Raw genomic sequence first — 20,438 nt, forward strand, 5'->3', positions numbered from 1 at the left:
TAAACCAAGAGAGAAAGAGAGAGACTAGGTTGGGCAGAAATCCCTATCTCCACTTTAACCCAGTTGTTCAGATCTGGGTTGGGTGGGTGGTGAAAGTTACATAAAATCTTTCAATCATTCCTTGCACCAAATGTTCAAACCACAGGCCCAAGTGTGTGGTGTGTTGGGAGCGGTTTGTTTTGGAGGGAAGAGTCTGCGTGCTGCTGGCAGGTTTGGGGCTGCTGCACCCAGAACCACAGGAGTTTGTTAAAAACACAGATGCTCCGGTCCCGCCTGCAGCTTCTCTGAGGGGATACCGGGTGGAGCCCCAGGAGACTGTCTCCCGGCCAGGGGTCCCCTGGGGATCCCCCTGCTCCAGAGGCCACTCTCAAACCACCTGGGCTCCCCCCTAGGGACTGCAGGAGTCACTCATGTGAAAAGCGCCGTGCCCACAGCCAGCCTCTCACACTGAACGACTAAACTCGCGCAGACTCCCGGGCCGGGCTGGGGAGACTGGCGGCTCCAACGGGGCAGAGGAGAGCAGGGGACTTGGTGTCAATTACCCAACACCCAGAGCGCTGCTGTGGCCAGCCACTCTGCAGTGACACTAGAGATCCTGGTAACAAATAGGACCGCCTGAACATTTCCCAGCAGCCACTGCTTACTTACCTCGAATCTCCCACCCCCGCACATCAGCGGTGGAGCTAGGACAACCTGCCCCGACCCCAGTGTGCCTGGACTCCAGCACCAGCTGCCTCCCAAAGGCATTTTCAAGGATCATCTGACTTTCTAAGTACGATTCCTTTAATGGCATGAATTCAGCCCAGAGAAACCGCTGGTCCATGAAATGACCAGCTCGTCCTGAAGGGACAACCGGTCTCTTCCACGGACCTTGGAAGGGCATCTTCCCAAACTCGCCCCCCAGCCCCACCTCCCCGTTCCACTCGCAGGAGCCACTGCCGCACCTGGAGCCCAACAGGCAGCGCAGCAGTAACAGCGCCCAGGGGTTCACATCCTCACCCAGACTGCGCTGACCTGTGGACGCCGGCTGGCCCTGGCCCTGCAGTCGGTCCCCGCGACTGAATGAATGCCCCGGAGGAGACCCAGTGCCACCCACCTCCAGGGCGGGTCAGGAACACTCGCGAACACCCACACACAAGTCGGCCAGTGGGACCCGGGCCAGTCCCTAGACTGCTGTGGCCCGAGTGCCCACCATGTACCAGGAAGACAAACCCACCAAGCCAGGCCAGTGCCCACAGCACCCGGACTCACTGACTGTTCTGCTGCCCATGGACCGGCAAGGTGGCACCTCAAGGCCACCTGCACTTCATCTGCTCTGTGAACAGGGTGCTACACGCCCCCCCAGCAGAGCCCGGTGTGTGTGTGGGGGGGGGGCCTGGAGAGGCAGGCGGGCTGGGCCCGTCCCAGGACAAAGGCGGAGGCACGGAGCTGCTTACTTTTCCTTCTTCTCTGGGAAGGGAAAGCAGGTCTGAAATAGAAAGTAAATATTTTACTAGGCATTTCTCAAGTGACCTAATACGGAATAACATTCCACAGTCTAAAAACCACCTCCTGAGTGGGTTCAATTCATCACTGTGGCCCCAGGAATGCAGGGGCAGAGGGGGGCCAGGCCTGCCCCTTCCCTGCGGATTCCCCAGCTCCCACCCGACCCTACTCCCTGTGCCCCCTGCGCCCTTCAACTGGCTCCATGCGATTCATCTGTCCTCTCGGTAAAGGATGAAACCAACCCTGCTGGCGGGCCCAGGCCTGCCCCCTGTCGGTGCCAGGACCCTCCACTGCGCACACGCAGGTGACGCCCCACTGGTCACACAGCGCCTCCAGGCGAGAGCGACTGAGTTACTTGTTTATTTAGTTTGTATTTTAAAAATGTAACAAACATCTGTGATGGGTCAGGCCTATTCTAAGTGCTTTCCAAACATTATTACCTCGTTGGATCCTACAACCGCCTACTCCTACCTCATCTTATACTCAGAAATGAAGTCCTCTGCGAGGACTCGGGAAATCCCGAATGCAGCCAAGTGTCTCTGCCCATCCCTTCTTTACCCCACCTGCCAGCAGGCTGTCCCAGCTCGGCCACCTCCCTGCTGGCCCGCCGGGTGTTCCTTACTGTGGCGCACACTGAGGGCAGGGCCATCTCAGCCCTGTGGGCACAGAGAGATGTCCGTGGGCCCTCTCCCTGGTCAGAGGGCTGCTGGGCGGCTGCGGCCCTAGCAAAGCTTTAGGGTCTGAGGGAGAGGCCAGACACGCTAAGTAGTCACCAGGCTGCAAAACTGCCGGCTACAGAAGTGACAGGCGTGGCCCCAAAGTGGCCCCTGCCTGGCCAGCCTTCTTCCCACAAATGACAAGGAACCCCCTCTCCCGTCACTCTCTCTAAGACCCCACCTGCCCCCTGCTATTGAGAAGATGAAGGAATTAGGGGGGGACCCTCTTACTTTCCTTTGCAGAGAAACAGTTTAAAGAGCCAGGGCTACGTTGCAGTGTGTGTTTCAAGTGGTTTTGTGAGCTCCGAGGGGCTAAGCTCAGGCCTGGCCGAGGCATGCAGCAGGAGCACAGCCCCAACTCCAGTCACAACCTCGCCCCTTCCCGCCCCGGGACACAGGGACCCAATAAGGCAAGCTCGCCAGGACCACAGAGAACGCAGGCACTTGTAGCTGCTTCCTCTGTCCACTGCACTTGGAGCACATCTGGCCAGATTAGGGAGGAAAAACCTACCCACAGTTCAAAGTCCTCCTTAAATCCTCAGGAAGCCAGCAACACAGACAGAATGCCAACTTCAATGCTGAAGTCTCCTGGTTTTTGTCAGCTGAAGCCACATTCTTAATCCCGGGCTTAGCTGAGAAATGAGAAGGATGGTGTGTGTGGAAAACAACCCTCAGGAGCAGGGAGAACGCTGGAGCCCCACAGGGGCCCGGAAAGCAGGGGCTCGGGAACGGCTCCCGTGGGACCAGTGTGGGTCCTGCTGGAGGCGTGAACGCCAAGCTCAGGGGTCTCCTGCAGAGCCAGGGGTCCCCACCGCCCACACCACAGACCTAGGCACATGTAAGACCACCCACACCCTGGCTCCCACAAAGAACCTGCACGCTGTGGCCCGCCAGCCAAGGGCGACAACACTGCAAGTGACGTCAGAGCCACCAGGCCCGGCCACATCCACTTTCAGACACGCGGGCCCCAGAGGGCCGCTCCTCCCTTCCCGTCGGGCAGAACCTGTGAGCGGCCGCGGAGGGAGCTGGCCCCGGGCTGCTGCTGACCCCGCCACTGCACAACCTTCCCCACCCCATGGAGACCCTCGGGCAGCTGCAGGGGCTTCAGAGAACATCATCATCACCAAGCTGGAGCTGGGCCAGCACGTGGGTGAACACAACTCGCTGGCCTAGATGCCCCCCGCCCCGCCCCGCCCCCCCCCCCCCCGGCAGCAGAGCAGGCGGCACCCACAGGCCCAGGCGGCATATACACTGTCTCCCCCCCGCACCCCGCAACGGCCTTGGGATACCAGCCAAGGCTTAAGGATTCCCAAGCACCCCTGTGTTTGCAAGCACACACGTGTCCGTGAGAGGAAGAGGCGCACTGCGGGGCAGGAAGGTAATCTCCTCGTTAAAGGCAAGCCTGTTTTTCAGGAAATCTCCACCTGGTGGGGACGTCACCTTGAAGGGAGCCAAGGTCAGCAGGAGAGCTCCACTGGCATCACCTGCCTGGGCCCCTTTTGGGAGTTAATCAGCCCAGCAGGGCCTGGCTCCAGGTTCCAGGACACACCCAACTCAGTGCCCTTCCCTTTCACTTCCGACAGCCCCTTTGAAAAGAAGGCTGTTCCTTTTGTTCAGGAGCACTCATTCAAATTCCTTCCCAAGGCCAAGGCCTAAGCAGGGCACAGCCAGGGAGAGGTACTGGCTGAGGTGAGTTTCTGGCCGGTTTGTGTGTGAGTGTGTGTGAGTGGTGCACACAGCCACCCCCACCCGGTGGAGCCCTCACCGGCTTCCCTGTTTCCGCCCCCAAACCCCGCCATGTTGCACAGGAACCAGCTCAGGTTGTAAGGCGTAAGTGACGTGATGAGAAGGGTGGAAAGTGAGAAGCAGCCTGAGAGGGAGGGAGGGGAGCATCCCATCTACCGGCAGCCCCACCCCAGAGAGGGGCTCACACAGGAAGGAGGAGCCTGCTTGGAGAAGACCCGACCGAGCTCATGAGTTTGTGAATCCAGACCACAGACTTGGGAATTGCAGTCTATCTACTGATAACAAGACACCTGGCCACTGAATCGAATGTTAACATAAAATCCCTAAGCTCTGTGAAAGCTATCCACAAAATCCAGGGAGCTGGGCGAGGGGGCGGGGGGGCGCGGGGGCTCGGCATCAGAGACAGCTGAAGAGGGCAAGGGAGAAAGGGCTGGGAGGACAGAGGGGTCTTACTTGCCTAGTGTGGCAAAGCCATTCCCAATGCATCCAGCTGCCAGTCCACAGCCACAGGATGACTCAGTTAATTACCAAGAAGATGGAGCCAATGGAGGTGGGACTAGGGAACCTTCGGCTCCCTCAGTTACTTCACCTCCCTGACCCCCGTTTCTTCCTCCATAAAAGTGCACCCCTGTCCACCTCGGGGAGGGTGGAGGATAAATAAATAGAAGAATGTGGCTGGAGCAGCAGCACGTGACTGGCCCTCCAGGTCCTTCCAGGTGTCCACTCTTCGCCTGGAAAGTCTGCGATCCAGAGGGACAGAGAGCCCCCCCACCCCACCCCACCCCTGTGCACCCAGCCAGGCCCGTCTACTGAGCCACCCACTCAGGCTTCATTAACCAGAAAAGTCTCGTGAATCTAAAACAGGCCTGGCCCAGGAAACCATCCGGGAATCCCTCCTTAGCAGTAGATGGTGAGATCCTAACCAAGAGCCTTCCTCAAAGACGGAATGAAAACAGGCTTCGTGAGCCCATGTGATCTGGAAAGCGACTCGGGCTTGAGAAAGAGAACTGTGAGCCCAGGGACAACATGCAGGCTCTGGGGCCATGGAAAACTCCCCCCTCTGCTCTCTGGGTGACCAGAGGGAGGTTCCCAGGCCAGGGCTCCTCCACCAGAAACCCTGCCGGAACCTCACTGCCAACCGCCGGGCTCACTCCCAGCTCTGCCGCTGTGGGGGCCACGGGCGCCATGGACAGGTCACCCCCTTGTGGAGTCCAGGGCAACAGACACCAAGTGTCCAAGGGGAGTGCCAAGGTCCCAGCACGTGAACGCTCACCAAGTGTGATCCTAACACAGAGAACGAGTTCAATGACCTGGCGACACACAGGAGTCCTTCCGCCAGAGGAGGGTGGAAAACGGGAATGCCCCGGGTCGTTCTGGCTCCACCACTCACCGGTGGGCAATCTCGCCTCACATCGCTGCAGAGGCGATGCCGTGGGGTCCTGTCCCGGATGCCCTCACAGTGCCCGCAACTACTACCCCATTTCTAGGACGATCCGAACACACTGCGGCCTTGACACCCGAAAGGGACCGGTTGCCCAAGTCATAGCCATCGGCCCTTTCCTGTTTGTTGCCTCTTGACCACCATCCCGCAGCCAATCAATGAACCTCTATGTTCACCAGGAAAGGGCGGTGTGGGAACACGACAGGGACAAGGCCTCCCGGCTTTGGGATCGCTGGGGGTGGCTCAGGCACGGTGCAGCGCAGTACCCAGTTCTGGTCCCATCAGGGCTCCAGGGACTGGGAGGGGTGCAGGAGAGCCCGAGGGCGTGCAGCGGGAACTGTCCTGAGGGAGGGAAGGAGGAGGAAGTGGACACAGGCCACCCTGGGTGACTTCCCAGAGGCGGGAAGCAGCTCCGATTTACAAATGAAAAGGGGCGCGCAAGGGGAGGGGCGCTTCCTGAGGGAGTCAGGACTAGGTGTGGGGGCGGGGCGCCAGCTTGTGGAGGGGAAGGCGGTCCCCACGCGTTGGGAGCAGGTGGAGGGGGTCCGGTGTTCCAGCGGCTCCCGGGCCCAGTCCCATCCTTCCTGCAGTGGAGACTGGCGGTTGCTCAGGCTTGGGCCTGGATGGACACAGAGGGTCCCCAGGTCCCCATGGCCTGCAGGAGTGTGGTGAAGATTAACAACTGTGAAATGCTTCTAAGATCAAAACCACTCTGAGATGTTACTCTAGGCCATTAGCTGCGCTCACTGAGACCCTATAGAAAACGGGCTCCTAACTAAGCTTGCCCTCCAGGAGCGAGTCTAGCGCAAACCCAGAGCGCTGAGAAGCGGCATCTGCTCCGGACACCAAGGATGGGGCAGAAAGTGTCATTCCTGCTTGGCTTCCACACTGGGCCTCCTGCTCCATCTAGCCCCTGAAGAGCAGGTGAGCATCATGGGCCAGAGGTACAGACTTCTGGAGAAGGGACAGGAAAAACTTTAAAATGTCACCCCTGCTGGAAAGAAACACAGCGTCCCCCTCACCACCACCGCACTTCATTGGTAGGTGCCCCCAGTGCGGGGACCCTCGGGGTGTCCAGTGTTTGGAAAGCTTGGCCCCAACCCTGACCCAGTGGTCAGCCAGGCTCAGTCAGTGCTAGGAGCCCACGCAGCCCATCTGGCCTGGCAGCTCCAGTGCCAGCTGTCCCTCCCAGCAAAACCAGCCCGGGTGACCAGGCGAGGCCGCTCCACCCCCGCCTGTACGTTCAGTGCCCTCAGCCAGTCCTGGTGGGTTCCCGCAGCTCTGCAGGGCCCGCCCCCTCGCTGGTACTGGCTGCATTCCAGGCGGGAGGCCCGGGAGCTGCAACATCCCTGGCTCTGCACCACCTAAAAGGGCTGTGGGGACCCCCACCCCTTCCCTAGACCCACCTGGGCCTGAATAAGCAGAAGATAAACTGGGACTGTTTGCACTCGAGACCAACAGCACTAAACACATCCATCAGCAAAGAATCAAGTAGCAGCCAGAGTTCACTCGGCAGGAGGTGCACAAACCCTTCCCTGGCCTCTCAACCCTCAAAGCCAAGGAACTCCCCCTGCTGCCCTCCCTCCTCCCCACACCCTTCCCACCCCACCCCACCCTCCCACCCCACCCCACCTCACCGGGCAGGCTCAATACTAACCGTCCAGGCGGCTTGGGGCAGGCCACACTCTGCTGGCCTCCACACTAGGGAGGCTTTTAAATGCCACACTGGGGGCAGGTCCCATTAGGCCAGAGGAGTGGACCTCTATGATCTCGGTCTACAGTTGCTTCCAAAGAAACTTCCTGGGATCCATGACGCATGAGGTCTGTGTGAGCCAGTGCCTCTCCCTGGCTGTGGAGCAGGGCGCTGACACCCCCCTCCCCCCAGGCCCGCGCCAGCCCCGCACACCATCTACATTACACACCCTTCAAAAGGCCCCTCCCAGTTCCTGCCACCACCTGGGCCGGGGTGCGACACAGGGATGTTGCCCTTATTTCCCATCAACCCTCAAGCCAGTTAACAGTGTCAGAGGTTTACTTGAATGCAAAAAGCACATTTCTGCTCAGAAGAGCACTTCTGAAGGGAGTCAAAGCGACGTCATAAGGAAAGGTGGGTTTTCTACGTTTACAAGTGGGAGAGATTTTAAGAGCCACAGTGATGAAAGCACGCCCCCGTCCCACCGTGTCCCTGACCTAGTTTACATTCCTAGGAAACAACCCAAAGGTGAGGCTGCCGGCCAGGTTCAGGCACCAGGAGCGACGTGGGATCCACGTGCTCCAAGCCCCCCGGACCCTCGGGAAGCGAGGGCTGTTACTGTCTAGAAAAGGCGTAAATCACAGCTCTCCACAGCCCAAAGCATCGCCTGTCCCGTGAACAAGAACACACCTGCTTATCAACATGCTGTGCGTATTAAACCAACAGGCAGCCATCTGTTCCATGTGAAACAGGTAAGCCAGGCCATGTGTAAGGATTCACCAGGAAGCGGCTGGGCTGGATGCCGAGGGAAAGGTCGGCGGGCCCCCCAAGTTCTGACCAAGGGGACCTGGCTGAAGCCAGAGCGGCATGGCATGGGCCCCACAGTGGTTAGTGTCCGCACTGACTCGTTAGGGGAGGGGCCAGAAACAGAGGGAGCAGGAGGGCCTGTCGCTTTGGCCACAGAGAGCTCCACTCTGCAGCCTCAGCTCCCACGTGGACGCGTGGACTCAGCGTGCTCTGTGAACGAGGAGGCAGCTGCCATACATGAGCATTTTTCAGAAAAGGCCACAGCGGCAAAAGAACACAAAAATCCAGCAAACCCTCCTTTTCGCTGCACTTTCCCCAACACTATAAACAGACTAATGAACTTTAACATGAGGAGTAATAAAAATAAACACGGCCGCTTCCTGTGACTTCAGGTGCCACCATTTCTGGGAAGTGTTGAATATGATTTCTTAAAATTGCATTTCAAGGGGGAAGAGTTTGCTTTTTTACACTTTCCTTGAAGGACCCTCCTGTGCTTTGAGAACCCTTCCTCAGAAGAGCAGCACCCAGCTCCCTGGCCGCCCAGAGACCACCTTCCAAGAAAGGCTCTGCAGGCAGCAGCCTGGCCGCCCCATGCAGGCAGCAGCTGCCGCCGGTTCCCATCGGCTGAGCTCCTGAAGTTTCTGTCCCCAGCGGTCAGTGAAGGCGAAACTGGCCCTGGGCTCCCATGGTCAACATTCCCCACAAACAATGGCCGGCTCTCCCCGCATTGTGCACCCTCATTCATCTGTGAATCCCTCTTTCTGCAGGATGTGCAAAGCCCTTCTCTTCCCTGGGTTCAGTCCTGAACGCCAAGTGCAGCCATCATCTGGGCTTGAAACATTTGTAATGAAACCTGAAAGCAAACTCCAGATCTTACCCAAACGTTAATTGGCAAGTGCCATTAGAGCCACACGGATGGCTTTTGGATACCATCCATTAAATCAGGATCAAAAGAAACACTGCACACCTTAAAAATGGTTCTGAAGTTTTTAGCGATTATTAAATATAATTTCCCAAACCCAGAGATAGGGTTTAAAAAACACACACACACCCTTTCACAAGCCTTTGATACATATTCCATCAAACAGACTTGAATAAAAATTAACTTCAAAAGATCAGGTTGGGGGAGAAGCCTTGCCTTCCCCTCCTCCCCGAAGTGCTGTGACCGCAGTGGGAACGAGGGCATGCTGGCCAGCTGTGCGGGAAGCCCGGAGCACAGCCCTGCCAGCACTGCCATGTGCCACCGCAAGTTTCAGTCAAGTCCACACTAGCACTCCTCAGCTAGTGACTCACAGAGGTTTTGGGGGAAATGAGTCCCGCCCCCCCCCCCCCCCCCCCCGCCCCAATATTTCACTATACGATCGCTTCTGTTAAGGACAAGCACTTCTCTTCAAAGGGTCAGGCAACCCGCACTCCAATTTTTGAATGACTACAACAATATGGTCCACCCCTGCCATCAGCCAGAGCATGGGGGGAGCGTAGCGGAGGCGCCCTCCCCACCAGATAAACGTCCTTTCCCACCACGTGCTGGAGGGTATATATTCGTGGCTGTTATCGGGGACAGGGGACACTTGGCTGCTGCTCTTCACTGATAGAAAGATTATTAACAGAAGGACCCAGGCTGCACTCACATACATTATGGTGACAGCCTTCTGCAGTGAAGTGACAAGAGGTAAAAAATGACAACTGGGGTGGCCACTCTCCCGTGGCCGTAAACTCTTTACATTTCTCCATTTAGGGAAAGCGTTAAGTGCGAAGGGTAGAGCTGTGCCTTCAGAAATGATTCACAGCGCAGAGGGCGGCGGGCCAATGGCGCTCGGGCTGGCCTCGCAGGGCCTCTCTGGAGAGATGGCCGTCCTTTTTGTTTTTAATTGGAGAAGCTCCCTTTGCTTCTGATTTTAGTTCCCAGCAAAACAGCCTCTTCAAATCCAGCGCGTCTTTCCTAGGCTCCCCCTCTGCGTACCTCATGGTCGGCTACTCAAACGCTGACACAGTGACCGCTGGTTTTGTAGTTTTGTTTGTTGTGGTGATGGCTGTTTCTTTTTCTTCATTTCATCTCTCTTTAAAACACTTTTCAGGCTTATGAATAGGATTTTTGTTTGGAGTTTTAAGAGTCAAGAGTAAAGCTATTGATTATTCCCTGAAAGGGGAGCGGAGGGGCAGTTAATAATTACCCCGAGAGCAAGCTTTCCTGCTTCATCTTGTGTACACGACCTGACCAACAATGCCAGGGGCAGGAACAGGTGTGCCCGAGTCGAGTCGTCTGAAAAGGCCGAAATATGTCCCTGGTGTTTTTACAATGCTAGTAATGTTCGCTTTTACGTGTCCAAACTTTCTTACTTTCTTAACTTTGTAAAGACACACTTTGCAAATGTTTCTTTGCTAAATCAAAGACTAAGTCCTACTGTGCTGAGCGGAAAAAATACATGTTAGAGACAAAGGGTTTTTAAAATCAGTTAGAAAAGGTTAATTCACCCTGCCCCTCCCCCAGGAGAACACCCATTCAAGGGCCAGTTTCAAAGATCCCAAATGAAGTCGTAAATAACACAGGGCCCAGAGTGCAATCTGCAGAGCCACCTCGCCCTCCCCTCGGCCTCATTAAGGTACAATTAGAAAGAAGGGCGACCACATACCCTTAGCCTCATCGTTCCAAACAGGAAAAAGATTTAAACCAAAAAGCACCTTGTCAGGTTCAAAGCAAGCTCCAAACTCCAGATTTTAAATTCCCTCTAATAACTACTTTCTACCGGGGCAAACTGGGACCCTTACCCCTGGGGCACAGAAAACCAATCAGAGCCATAAATTCCCTTTGCCTTCAAGCCTCCCTCCCTTGTACTGGGGCAGAGCGGGGGGAGGGGGTGACCCGACATCAACACTTACACTAAACCCCTCAATGCTCGACAGAAATATGCTGGCTTATTCCTTTGTTTGGTCCTGTTATACTTGATCAAGTGTGAACGATTAAACTGGTTTCATTAAAGGCTGGTGCATTCACAGCTAACATCCAACTTCAATGGCAACTGTAAGCATATTTTGCAAGGAGGGCCTGCTTTTTTGCTTGAAACCTACAGTCTCATTAACTTTTCTTTGGGGGGCAATAAAAAGGGCACCCGGGGTTTTTACAGGAGAGTGTCAGCGCAGCTCAGATCTGAGGCCAGACAAAAGGATAGTTAGTGTTTCCACTCTAGGATGCTGCCCCTGGTACCTACCATAAAGAAAAACCCCGTTTCAATATTAAAGCTGCTCCGACTGAAAGCGTTTAATTAGCATTTTGAATATCACTTTATAATTGCTGTAAGAAGTACTCTTTGAAATCAAATGACTACAAAAACAAGATCTTTTAAAGTCCTATTACCTCAAAACGTAACAGATTTGTAAAAAAATTCCCAAACCAGTGCAAGTCCCTGGAAGTACTGGAAGCTAAGCCCACTGGGAGAGCTCTAGAGGCAGCACAGCAGTCTAGGTGCTGAACACGAGGTAATTCTTAAAATGCCTTTGAATCCAAGGACCTAGAGGGAAGATATTCTTTGAAAGACCAGTAGGAGAGTTTGATATATTTCACCAAAGTCAGGAGGCAGAGTCGCTGTGTAAACTCACCAAAATACGTGTCCCCTCCGAATTATCCATGTCAGATAAAAATATACGAGTCGCTAGAATATCCAACAGAATTGCAAATAAGGCACTTAGCATTTTAAATTCCCAATGCATATTTATAGAATTCTCTTGTCTACCCTTCAAGCCACTCACATCTGACTCTCTAAGAACTTAACCCGACCTCCCATCTTTAAAGGAAAATTGGGGGGGTGGGGAGGAATCCAGAAAGATCTGTTTGGCCCGGATAGGGCAAGAGAGCCCAGCATGACGACGCAGGCCACTGCCAGCAGCCTCCCCCGCAAGGACGCAGAACAAGCGGGATTTCGACGAAAAATCTCTCCTTCTCCATGTAAATTACTAAACGTGGGGCCCCCTGGAGCCAACTGCGGCTTGGGCCGCCTCCGGAAAAATTACTCGGGAGCCGGGGTGTGAGCGATCACCACTCACGCACACTCGGTGCCCGTGATCGTCCGCGGTGGCGGAAAGCGAGGCACCGGAGAGCGTGTGGACGCTTGTGTGTCTCGACGCGACCGGCTGTGACCGCACGGGGCTCCCCGGCCCACGAGGCCTCACAGCACCAAGGCGCTGCCTGGGCTGCGGGCGATCCGCCACGCCGCAGGGCCCCCGCTGGAGAAAGGCCCCGGCGCGCCCCGGCTCCCGCGCGCCTCTGCCCAAGTTGCCCCGGGGCTTGGAGGAGCGCGAGGGAGAGAAAGAAAGGCGCTGCCCCTCGGCCGCGGGGTCCGTCCTGCCGCCGGGCACAAGAAGGAAGGAGCGATCGCGGCGGCCCAGCGGGAGCGGCGCCGCGCCGGGTCCCCGCAGCCCAGGGCGCGCCCTGGCCACCCCTCCTGCGAAACTTTTTCTTTTGGGTTCGCCCCACCCGAAAAGTGCGGCCCGGGCGGGGGCGGCGGGCGGGCCGGGCTCCCGGCGGCGGCGGCGGCGGGCGAGGAGGAAGTGGTGCCCGCGGGAGCGCGGCCGGGCAGAGGAAATGCCCGGCCCGCCCGCCCGCCCGCCCGCCGCCCGGCCCACCCCGGGCCCCCGCCCCGCGGCGACTTTGGCGGGCCGAGCCCCGCGCGGCAGTGTGGACGGCGGCGGCAGATGTGGCCCGGCTGCCCGGAGGAGCCAACAATGCGGGGCCGGCAAAACAAAAGGGTTCCACTTTGCCTCCTTTCCCGTCTTTCGCCAGCGCTCCGGGGCGCCGCGCGGGACCCACTGCTGGCGGGGGCCGCTCCCCTGGGGGCCCCTGGCCGCGCGCGCCCCGATTTCCCCGCGGAACCCCGCTCTCCCCGCCCCCGCTCCGCAAGCGCAAGGCCCCGCGCGCTCGGACTCCCGGTCCCGGGGGATCCGGCCATATTGTCCCTGCGGCGCGCGGCGCGCTCGGCCTGGGTCGTGGGCAGTCCCCGTGCGCGCACCCACCGGCCTCGGGGAGCAAGAGCCGGGGGCGCCTAGGAAACGGTAGCCGAGACGCCGCCGCTGCCACTGCCCTCCGGACGTCGCCACGCTCGGGGTTTCGTTTTTTTTTTTCTTTGCCAATCCTGATGGGAAGGAAGGTGACCGCCTACTTCGCATTCATCAACTCTCATCACAACAACAAAAATCCTGGCGCAAACGGCAGCCAGCGGGCGCGACCAGCAGCGGGGGGCGGTCAGTAGGGACCCCCCAGGCTGGCGCCCAGCCCCGGGACCACGCAGGGACACGGGGCCGGGGGCGCAGACCAAAGATGTCCTCGGATGCCGGCTCCGTGTCCTTCGCCCTCCTTCCCCGCCCCGAGTGGCGCAGTGAGGCGCGGGCGCGGCGCCCCAGCCCACCGACGCAGGTGAGGCGGGGGTGGGGACGGCCCTAGCCCCCCCACCTCGGGTCCCTCTTACCTCGTCCCGGGCCGCTGGCGTCCACGGTGAAGGGCGCCCACCCGGGAGGCGGCGGCGGCGGCTCCCGCCCCTCCCACCCCACCCGGCGGCGGTGGCGGTGGCGGCGGCTGTGCGGGCCCCCGCTCAGCGCGGCATGGCTCTCGGCTCGGTCCTTAGCTCCTCGGGCCACTGCCGGCTCTTCTGGGCCGCTGCTGGGCCACCTTAAAATGACACACGCACACAGGCACACACACACAAAAACTTAATCTCTCCAGCTCCCCGCCCCTCCCCCTCCTGCCCTTCCCTCCCCAGCTCTCCCCTCCCCTCCCCTCCCCTCCCCTTCCTCCTCCTCCCTTCGCCGCCGAGCCTCTTCCTACTTCCCCACCCACCCCACCCCCTTCCTCCGCCCACCCGGCTTCCAGTCCTCCCCACCCAGGTCCGGGCCCCGCGCCCGGCCGCCCGGAGGGGGCTGCGCTGGGGGGGTCCCTGGCCCGCGCACGCCCCGAGCCGTGCTCACCGCCAAGAGGATGCTAATTCCAACTTGGATCGGGGGAGGGAGCGTCCTGGATGCCGAGCGCCTCCCGGCTATTTGCTCTTCTTTATTTGTTTTCTCCTCCGGGGAAGGAGGAGGAAAACGGAGAGAAAAGGAGAGGGAAAGAAGCTGCCCGCCGCGTCTCCGGTGCCCGCCGGCTGCTCAGGAGCGAGGGTGGAGGCGAGGTGAGGGTCGCGGCTCGCTCACTCGCTTTTTCTTTTTTTTTTTTTTTGAAAGGCGGGGTCTCTTTGCAAACCAATGACACAACCCCACATGGGCCGGCCTCGCCCCCTAGAGCGACTCCTCACTACAAATCGGCTCTCTCGGGGGATTAGTGGCTTCGCGAAAGTGGACACTGGCGCGGCGGGCGGGCCCGGGCACGGCGGCACTCCCTGGCCCGGCCCCGCCCGGGAGGCCCTGGAGAAGCGCGGGGGCCTGACGGCGGAGGCGGGGGTCCCGCCGGGGCCCCCTTCCTCCTCCACCCCCTTCCACGTGGGGCCTCAGGCGGCCGGCCACATGGGGGGACGCGAGCCCGGGCGAGCCTGGGCGCAGCGCCTCGGGGTGGCTTTAGCCAGGCCCGCGGCGCCGACCTGCCCGCTTCCAGGCCCCGAGGCTCCAACTTCCTCCTGGGCCCCTGCGACCGCCGCTTCTGCCTTCCCAGGCCCGCGGGGTCAGGCGCGGGCCGGCCCCAGCGGGCACTTGTGCTCCCCAAATCCGGATCCGGGCGAAGGGGCCCGCGCCTGGCCCGAGAGGCGGCCGTGGCTGTGGGTGCTCGGGAGGGGGCCCTATGTGCTGGAACTCGAAGCGGTTGTGTTCCCTACGAGAAGCAAAACATTTCTCACACATTAAAAACCACGTTCCTTCCTGCTGCCTGGATCTCGCCGGGCTATTTGTAAAGCCTTCTCCTGGGGAGAGCTCGGGCCTCTCGGGAGAGGCGCGCTGGGGCCTGGGGGGCTGAGAGTCGGGGTCCTGGGCTCGCGCGGTGCCCTTCCGCGCCGGGAGCCCGTGCCTCCGCGCGCCTCGAGGTTTGAGCCTGGACACCAAACCTGGGGAGCAGGCCGAGAGCTGGCCGCACCTGGACTGGATTCCATGCCTGCGTTTGCGGAAGGGAATCGGCGGCTGCGGGGTCGGGGGGCTTTTCTGTGTGCGCCGGGAGCTCCCAAACTCATCTCACTTCCCTGAGGTCGGCCACGCATCCTCCATGCGCCCCTGTCTGGGCTGAACTGAGCCTTTAGTCTCGAACTATGTGAAAATCATAGTGAGACGCTGGGAACTGGACTGAGACGCTCCGCAGGAAAGGCGTGGGGAGGGTGTGAGGTCCGGCCTCGCAGGCCCGCAGCAATGCCTGGAGCCTGGTGGCTCGGGAGTGCACCACACCCTGGGGCCAGAGCAAGGGCCATCTCGCCGCTGGACCCCCTCCTGCATCCCGGAGCGCTGCGCCAGGCCTCAGCCTATTAACATTTTAAGGTTTAAGTACTCGTGATCTGGCCTGAGCAGGGAGTAGGTGCTCCCTGCCCGTTGGCTACAGTGCACTCGGAAGTGGCCACCGGCCTTGCGGGGCTGTGACTCCTGATGGTTGTTTCATCATAAAACAATAAAGTCTTAAAACTATTGAAGACCTCCCAGATGTGATGTCAGTGCTGGACTCGGCCACTCACACCCCCTAGCTCCCGGAATGAAGCGACTAAGATGTTGACAAGCACGTTTTCTGCGTGGCCCTAACAGGCCCCCCACCAGGCCAGCTACGTGCCTGTTTCCCCGCATCTTCTGGTGACCTGTATCCCCACAACATCATCTCCAGTTCTGTCGCAAGGTCATGGCGCCTAAGATAGATCTTGGCATAAACTATAACCATAATAACTATAAATAAAGATTTTTCTGCTTCCTTATTTCACAGATGACCTTTGGTTCTGAGTGGCCCTTTATTCTCACCCAGAAACCACAAAAAGTCAGCTGATTTTCTTCTATAACTTATTCAACTTGAATGTCTACTATGAACTTGACCTAACTTAGAAAATACTATGTTCTTTGTGTTGAGAATGTTAAAAAGGAAGTGTCCTCAGAGCCAAAAATTATTTACTTCAACTTGACACTGTGTATTTTTTTTAATCCTCACCTGAGGGTATGTTTTTATTAATTTTTAGAGAGAGAGAGAGAAACATTAATGTGAGAGAGAAACACCCATTGGTTGCCTCCCATACACGCCCAACGGGATAGAACCTGAAACCAAGGCATGTGCCCTGACCAGGAATGGGACCCAAAACCTTCTGGTGGACTGGATGACGCTCTAACCAACTGAGTCACGCATCCAGATCAACACCCTGTATTTTAAAACAGTAAGCCCATTTGGCCGTAATAGGTGAATTACTTTAAACTACAATTGTGTGTTTTAAAAAAGACGCTCCAAACAACAGCAAAAAAGCAGCCCAATTCAAAAGTGGGCAAAGACTTGAATAGACATTTCTCAAAGAAAGACACAAAAATGACCAACAATCAGCATCACCAATCCTTAGGGAAATGCAAATCAAACCCACAGTAGATACCACTTCACGTCCATTGGGATGGCTGTTATAAAATTTTAAAAGATCAAGAAAAAAACAGAAAATAACAAGCGTTGGTAGGGATGTGGAGAAATCAGAAAACTTGTGGCTTGCTGGTGAGAATGTAAATTGGTGCAGCTGCTGTGGAAAGAAGTATGGAGGTTCCTCAAAAAGTAACCCAGGAATTCCAACTCTAGGTGTGTATGTAAAAGAATGGAACCCAGGCTCTCAAATATGTGTGCCTATATACGATGTTCACAGCTTTGTTCACAGTAGCCAAGAGGCGCGAAACACATGTGGTGTGGAAACCATGGAACGCTATTCAGCCTTGAAAAGGAAGGGAATGCTGGCACCTGTGATAACGTGGATGAGCCTTGAGGACATTGCACTAAGTGAAATAAACCAGACACAGATGGACAAACAGGACACGTAGACGAGGCGAGTTCATCCAGACAGGCAAAGTGGAATAGAGATGACCGAGCGCTGTGGGGCGGGGAGAGAGGGAGGTGGCCGTGTCATGGGCACAGAGAGAGTCCGTTGGGTGCTGAAGCAGCTCTGGAAACGGCCGCGGTGAAGGCCGCACCTGCTGTGGATGTGCTCAATGCCACAGGACTGCACGCTTAACATTGAATGAATGGTCAGTGCTGTGTATGTGTGACCGCAGCACTAACGATGCTGCAAAGTCGTTTTTGTCTTACAAACTTTTTAGTTCATATTTATTACTATATATAAAGGTAATCTGGCCCGGCTGGCATGGCTCAGTGGTTGAGCATCGACCTAAGAACCAGGAGGTCAGGGTTCGATTCCCGGTCAGGGCATATGCCTGGGTTGCGGGCTCCATCTCCAGTGTGGGGCGTGCAGGAGGCAGCCAGTCAATGATTCTCATCATTGATGTTTTTCTCTCTCTCTCACCCTCCCTCTCTGAAATCAACAAAAATATATTTTAAAAAATACCAGTAGTAGATAACAAAATAAACATTAATAAAGGGAATTTGTAATGAGGAAAATTAAGATAAAGACAACATACTTTGGCCAAACTGGTTTGGCTCAGTGGATAGAGCATCGGCCTGGGGACTGAAGGGTCCCAGGTTCGATTCTGGTCAAGGGCATGTACCTTGGTTGCGGGCACATCCCCAGTGGGAGGTGTGCAGGAGGCAGCTGGTCGATGTTTCTCTCTCATCGATGTTTCTAACTCTCTATCCCTCTCCCTCTCTCTCTGTAAAAAATCAATAAAATATATTTTTTTAAAAAAAGACAACATACTTTGTTTTAAAATACATATCAGTTAGTTTACAGAATAAATGCCTTTTACTGATTTTTACCTCTGTGCTGAAATGCCCATTTTTCAGTTTTCTCCATGATCTTCTTCCATCTGGGCCTGTTTAGTTGGTCAGGTTCGGTTTCTGGTGTTCCAACTGTGACAGACACACACAAAAAGAGACATAAAAGTAACAGTAGCAACCAATAACTGTCCCCAACTCAGAGGTCCTGGTGCTGGGCTAAGCCCCTGACACACATCTTTATCCTCCCAGCAGTCCCTGAAGAGAGATGCTGGCTTTATCCCCATTTTACAGATGAGGGAACTTGAGGCAACTTAATGGGACTTCCCCAGGGTCACCCTGCTGGCCAGTGAGGAGATGGGGTTGGACTCCTTCCTGTCTGATTCCGACATGCTCCCCCCCCCCCCCCCCCCATTTCAAGAAGGGTTTCTGTTTGCATTTACATATCTTCATTATTAGTTCAGAAAAGGTCAAGTTAGTTACTTCTGGAATAAATTTTTAGCATCTTCTTATTGAAAGTTTGTTCTTTAATAACAAGCTTTCAATCTAATCTTTAAAGGAGAGAAAAAGAAAGAAAACCCAAGAATTAAACATTAAGCAGATTTTTAAAGACACAGATAGGTACGACAAGTGGATTTTAAGGCTCCTGAGGGTGGATTTCAGAACCCCGACAAAAAGCTGTGATAATGAGAAAGCAGAACATATATGACTGGTTACTGAGAAGTATCATCCTTCTGCATGTTACTTTCATATTGAGGAAGAAATAATTCAGAGTTCAAAAAGGCTGCACCTAAGTTCCTGTAAAAGATGCCCATCACTTTCTTCTGATGGTCTGAGTTACACAGAAAAGCTGGCCGCCACATTCTCCATCTGTTGGGGTCCGCTGGTGAGCCAAGCGTCCTCAGTGAGGGAGTCTGAAAGGGCCGCGCTGGGACAGAGGTCTCCCCTTTATTCTGGGAGCTCAGCTCATCTGCTCAGGAGTCTCCATTTCCACCCAATGCTGCCCATGAAGACTGCCTGTCTTCTGGTTGGGTTGTTTCTTCTGGCTTCACCAGCCTCTGCTCATGGGTCTCTTGGCACATCAAGTTCAAACTCCTTATCAAAGTGATTGCTTCCCCTTTTCAAGGAGTCTGTCTCCTTTCTGGGTTCTAGAATTTGGGATTCAGATAGGGGGTGTTTTCCTACCCCAAGGCTCTGGGGGTAGGGTCCTAGCGCTCCAGTTGTGGGGTCTGGCCCAGGGAGCCCCGTACTGCAGTGTAGGGGCAGGGTAACTGGCACTGGTGTAATACTCAGCACAGAGAGGACAAGGGCTCGTTCCTGGGGGCCCAGCCATTTCTCTGCTGACCTGGCACAGCTGCCCCTCTAAGACACTGCCGTATCCTGCAAAGCCCCCCGCCTCCCCCACTAATCCCTCCTCCAGGGCCACCTCCCTCATGGATGCACAGTACTTCTCCTTTCAGGTGCTGTCTACGTCCCCCAAGAAGCCATGGGTTCCATCCAGGCCACAACATAGGGGAGCACTCTTACCACAGGCCATTGGTCCAGTCACTTCTCTCGGCCAGCCCACCCCCCAACACACACACACACACACACACACACACACACACACACAGTGGGCACAAGAGTTGGTCTAGATGCTCCCTCAGCCCCCTGCTCTACACTCCTTCAGAAGACAATAAGGTGCATCTCTTGAAGGACTAATGGTGTGCTTTGAACAGATCATTAGAACTGGGTAAACCATGATTCCTTGTTGCCTTGGCTGCTAGTAAGCTCAAAGTCACAAGTATGCAGATAGCCTATTGTCACAGTCCAGGAAGCAACATGTGCTTCCACCATGCAAAGGGACTGCGGGAGAGGAGTGGTTTGTGTTAAAGGCATATTAAATATTTTCATGTAGTTTTATACCTGGAAAACAAAATACCAATTGTCCTGATAATACAAATTACTGAAAATAAGCTCCGTGAACTCTTCTGGTTTGGTGAGGATACGCAGGTGACATAAGGTCACTTCCTGGACTTGAGGAAACTGGCCTGAGAAACCACTGGGAGGCGTGTCTGGTTCCCATTTTGACTTTTTTGGTCAACTGTAGGCCTGTATACATGTTTTTACTATAACCATCTAAAATATTTGGGGGAGTGAAAAATTATTAATAAATATATAAAATCCCAGTCATACCAACACCTCTGACTTAGGGCAAGGGGCTTTCTTAGGGGACAAGAGTTGCCCTTGATGGCCAGTTGTAACCATGAAAATGTGTGACAGTTTGATCTGTTTTGTAGGACCTTGGATAGTAGGAGGTGCTTGATTAAGTATTTCTTGGATGCATGGGTGGATGGGAGGATGGATGGATCACTCAGTTACTGTATTTCGAGAGAGTCAAGCTGCAAAAAAGCTATATATGCAAACTGTTTACAAAGAGTAATGTAATTTTAGTTGAACATATTGGTATTAGGGAGGTAGGATTTGGGGTTATCTTTAAAGGATTTTTTTAACCTATACTTTGTTCTATTATTTGCATAATTTATAAAAGTAAAGGGGCACAGGGAAATGATGTATGCAACTAAGAGTTCAGAAAAAAAAATAACATGTATAGAAAGCAAATGTGGCAGAACATTAAAAACTGGTGAACTGGAGAGATGGCTACATGGGAGTTCTAACAATTTAGCTATAAAGTTAAAAATTATTTAAAAACAAACGTCGTTTTAAAAACAGCCATACCCCCAGTGCGAAGCGTTGAGTTTGAAAGGCCCTTTGTTGCTC

At 55.5% G+C, this 20,438-nt stretch overlaps 1 protein-coding gene across 2 annotated transcripts in view; it reads right to left on the reverse strand.

The window, feature by feature from the left end:
- The window catches only part of CTBP2 (C-terminal binding protein 2), a 104,082-nt gene extending 89,972 nt beyond the window's left edge, over window positions 1-14,110 (reverse strand). The window contains exons 1-2 of one of the 2 annotated variants that reach the window (XM_070432075.1): window positions 13,844-14,110; window positions 13,348-13,547 (exon numbers count right to left, since the gene is read on the reverse strand). The gene's annotated coding sequence lies outside the window, so the exon portion shown is untranslated. Of the gene's footprint in view, window positions 1-13,347; window positions 13,607-13,843 lie in introns of those variants that run through there. The other variant, XM_070432074.1, reaches the window with a different exon arrangement.
- Between the last annotated feature and the right edge of the window lie 6,328 nt (window positions 14,111-20,438).

The sequence above is a fragment of the Myotis yumanensis genome, unplaced genomic scaffold (genome assembly GCF_028538775.1).
Source record: "Myotis yumanensis isolate MYYU_CA2020_CCGP unplaced genomic scaffold, mMyoYum1.0.hap1 SCAF_13, whole genome shotgun sequence".
NCBI lineage: Eukaryota > Metazoa > Chordata > Mammalia > Chiroptera > Vespertilionidae > Myotis > Myotis yumanensis.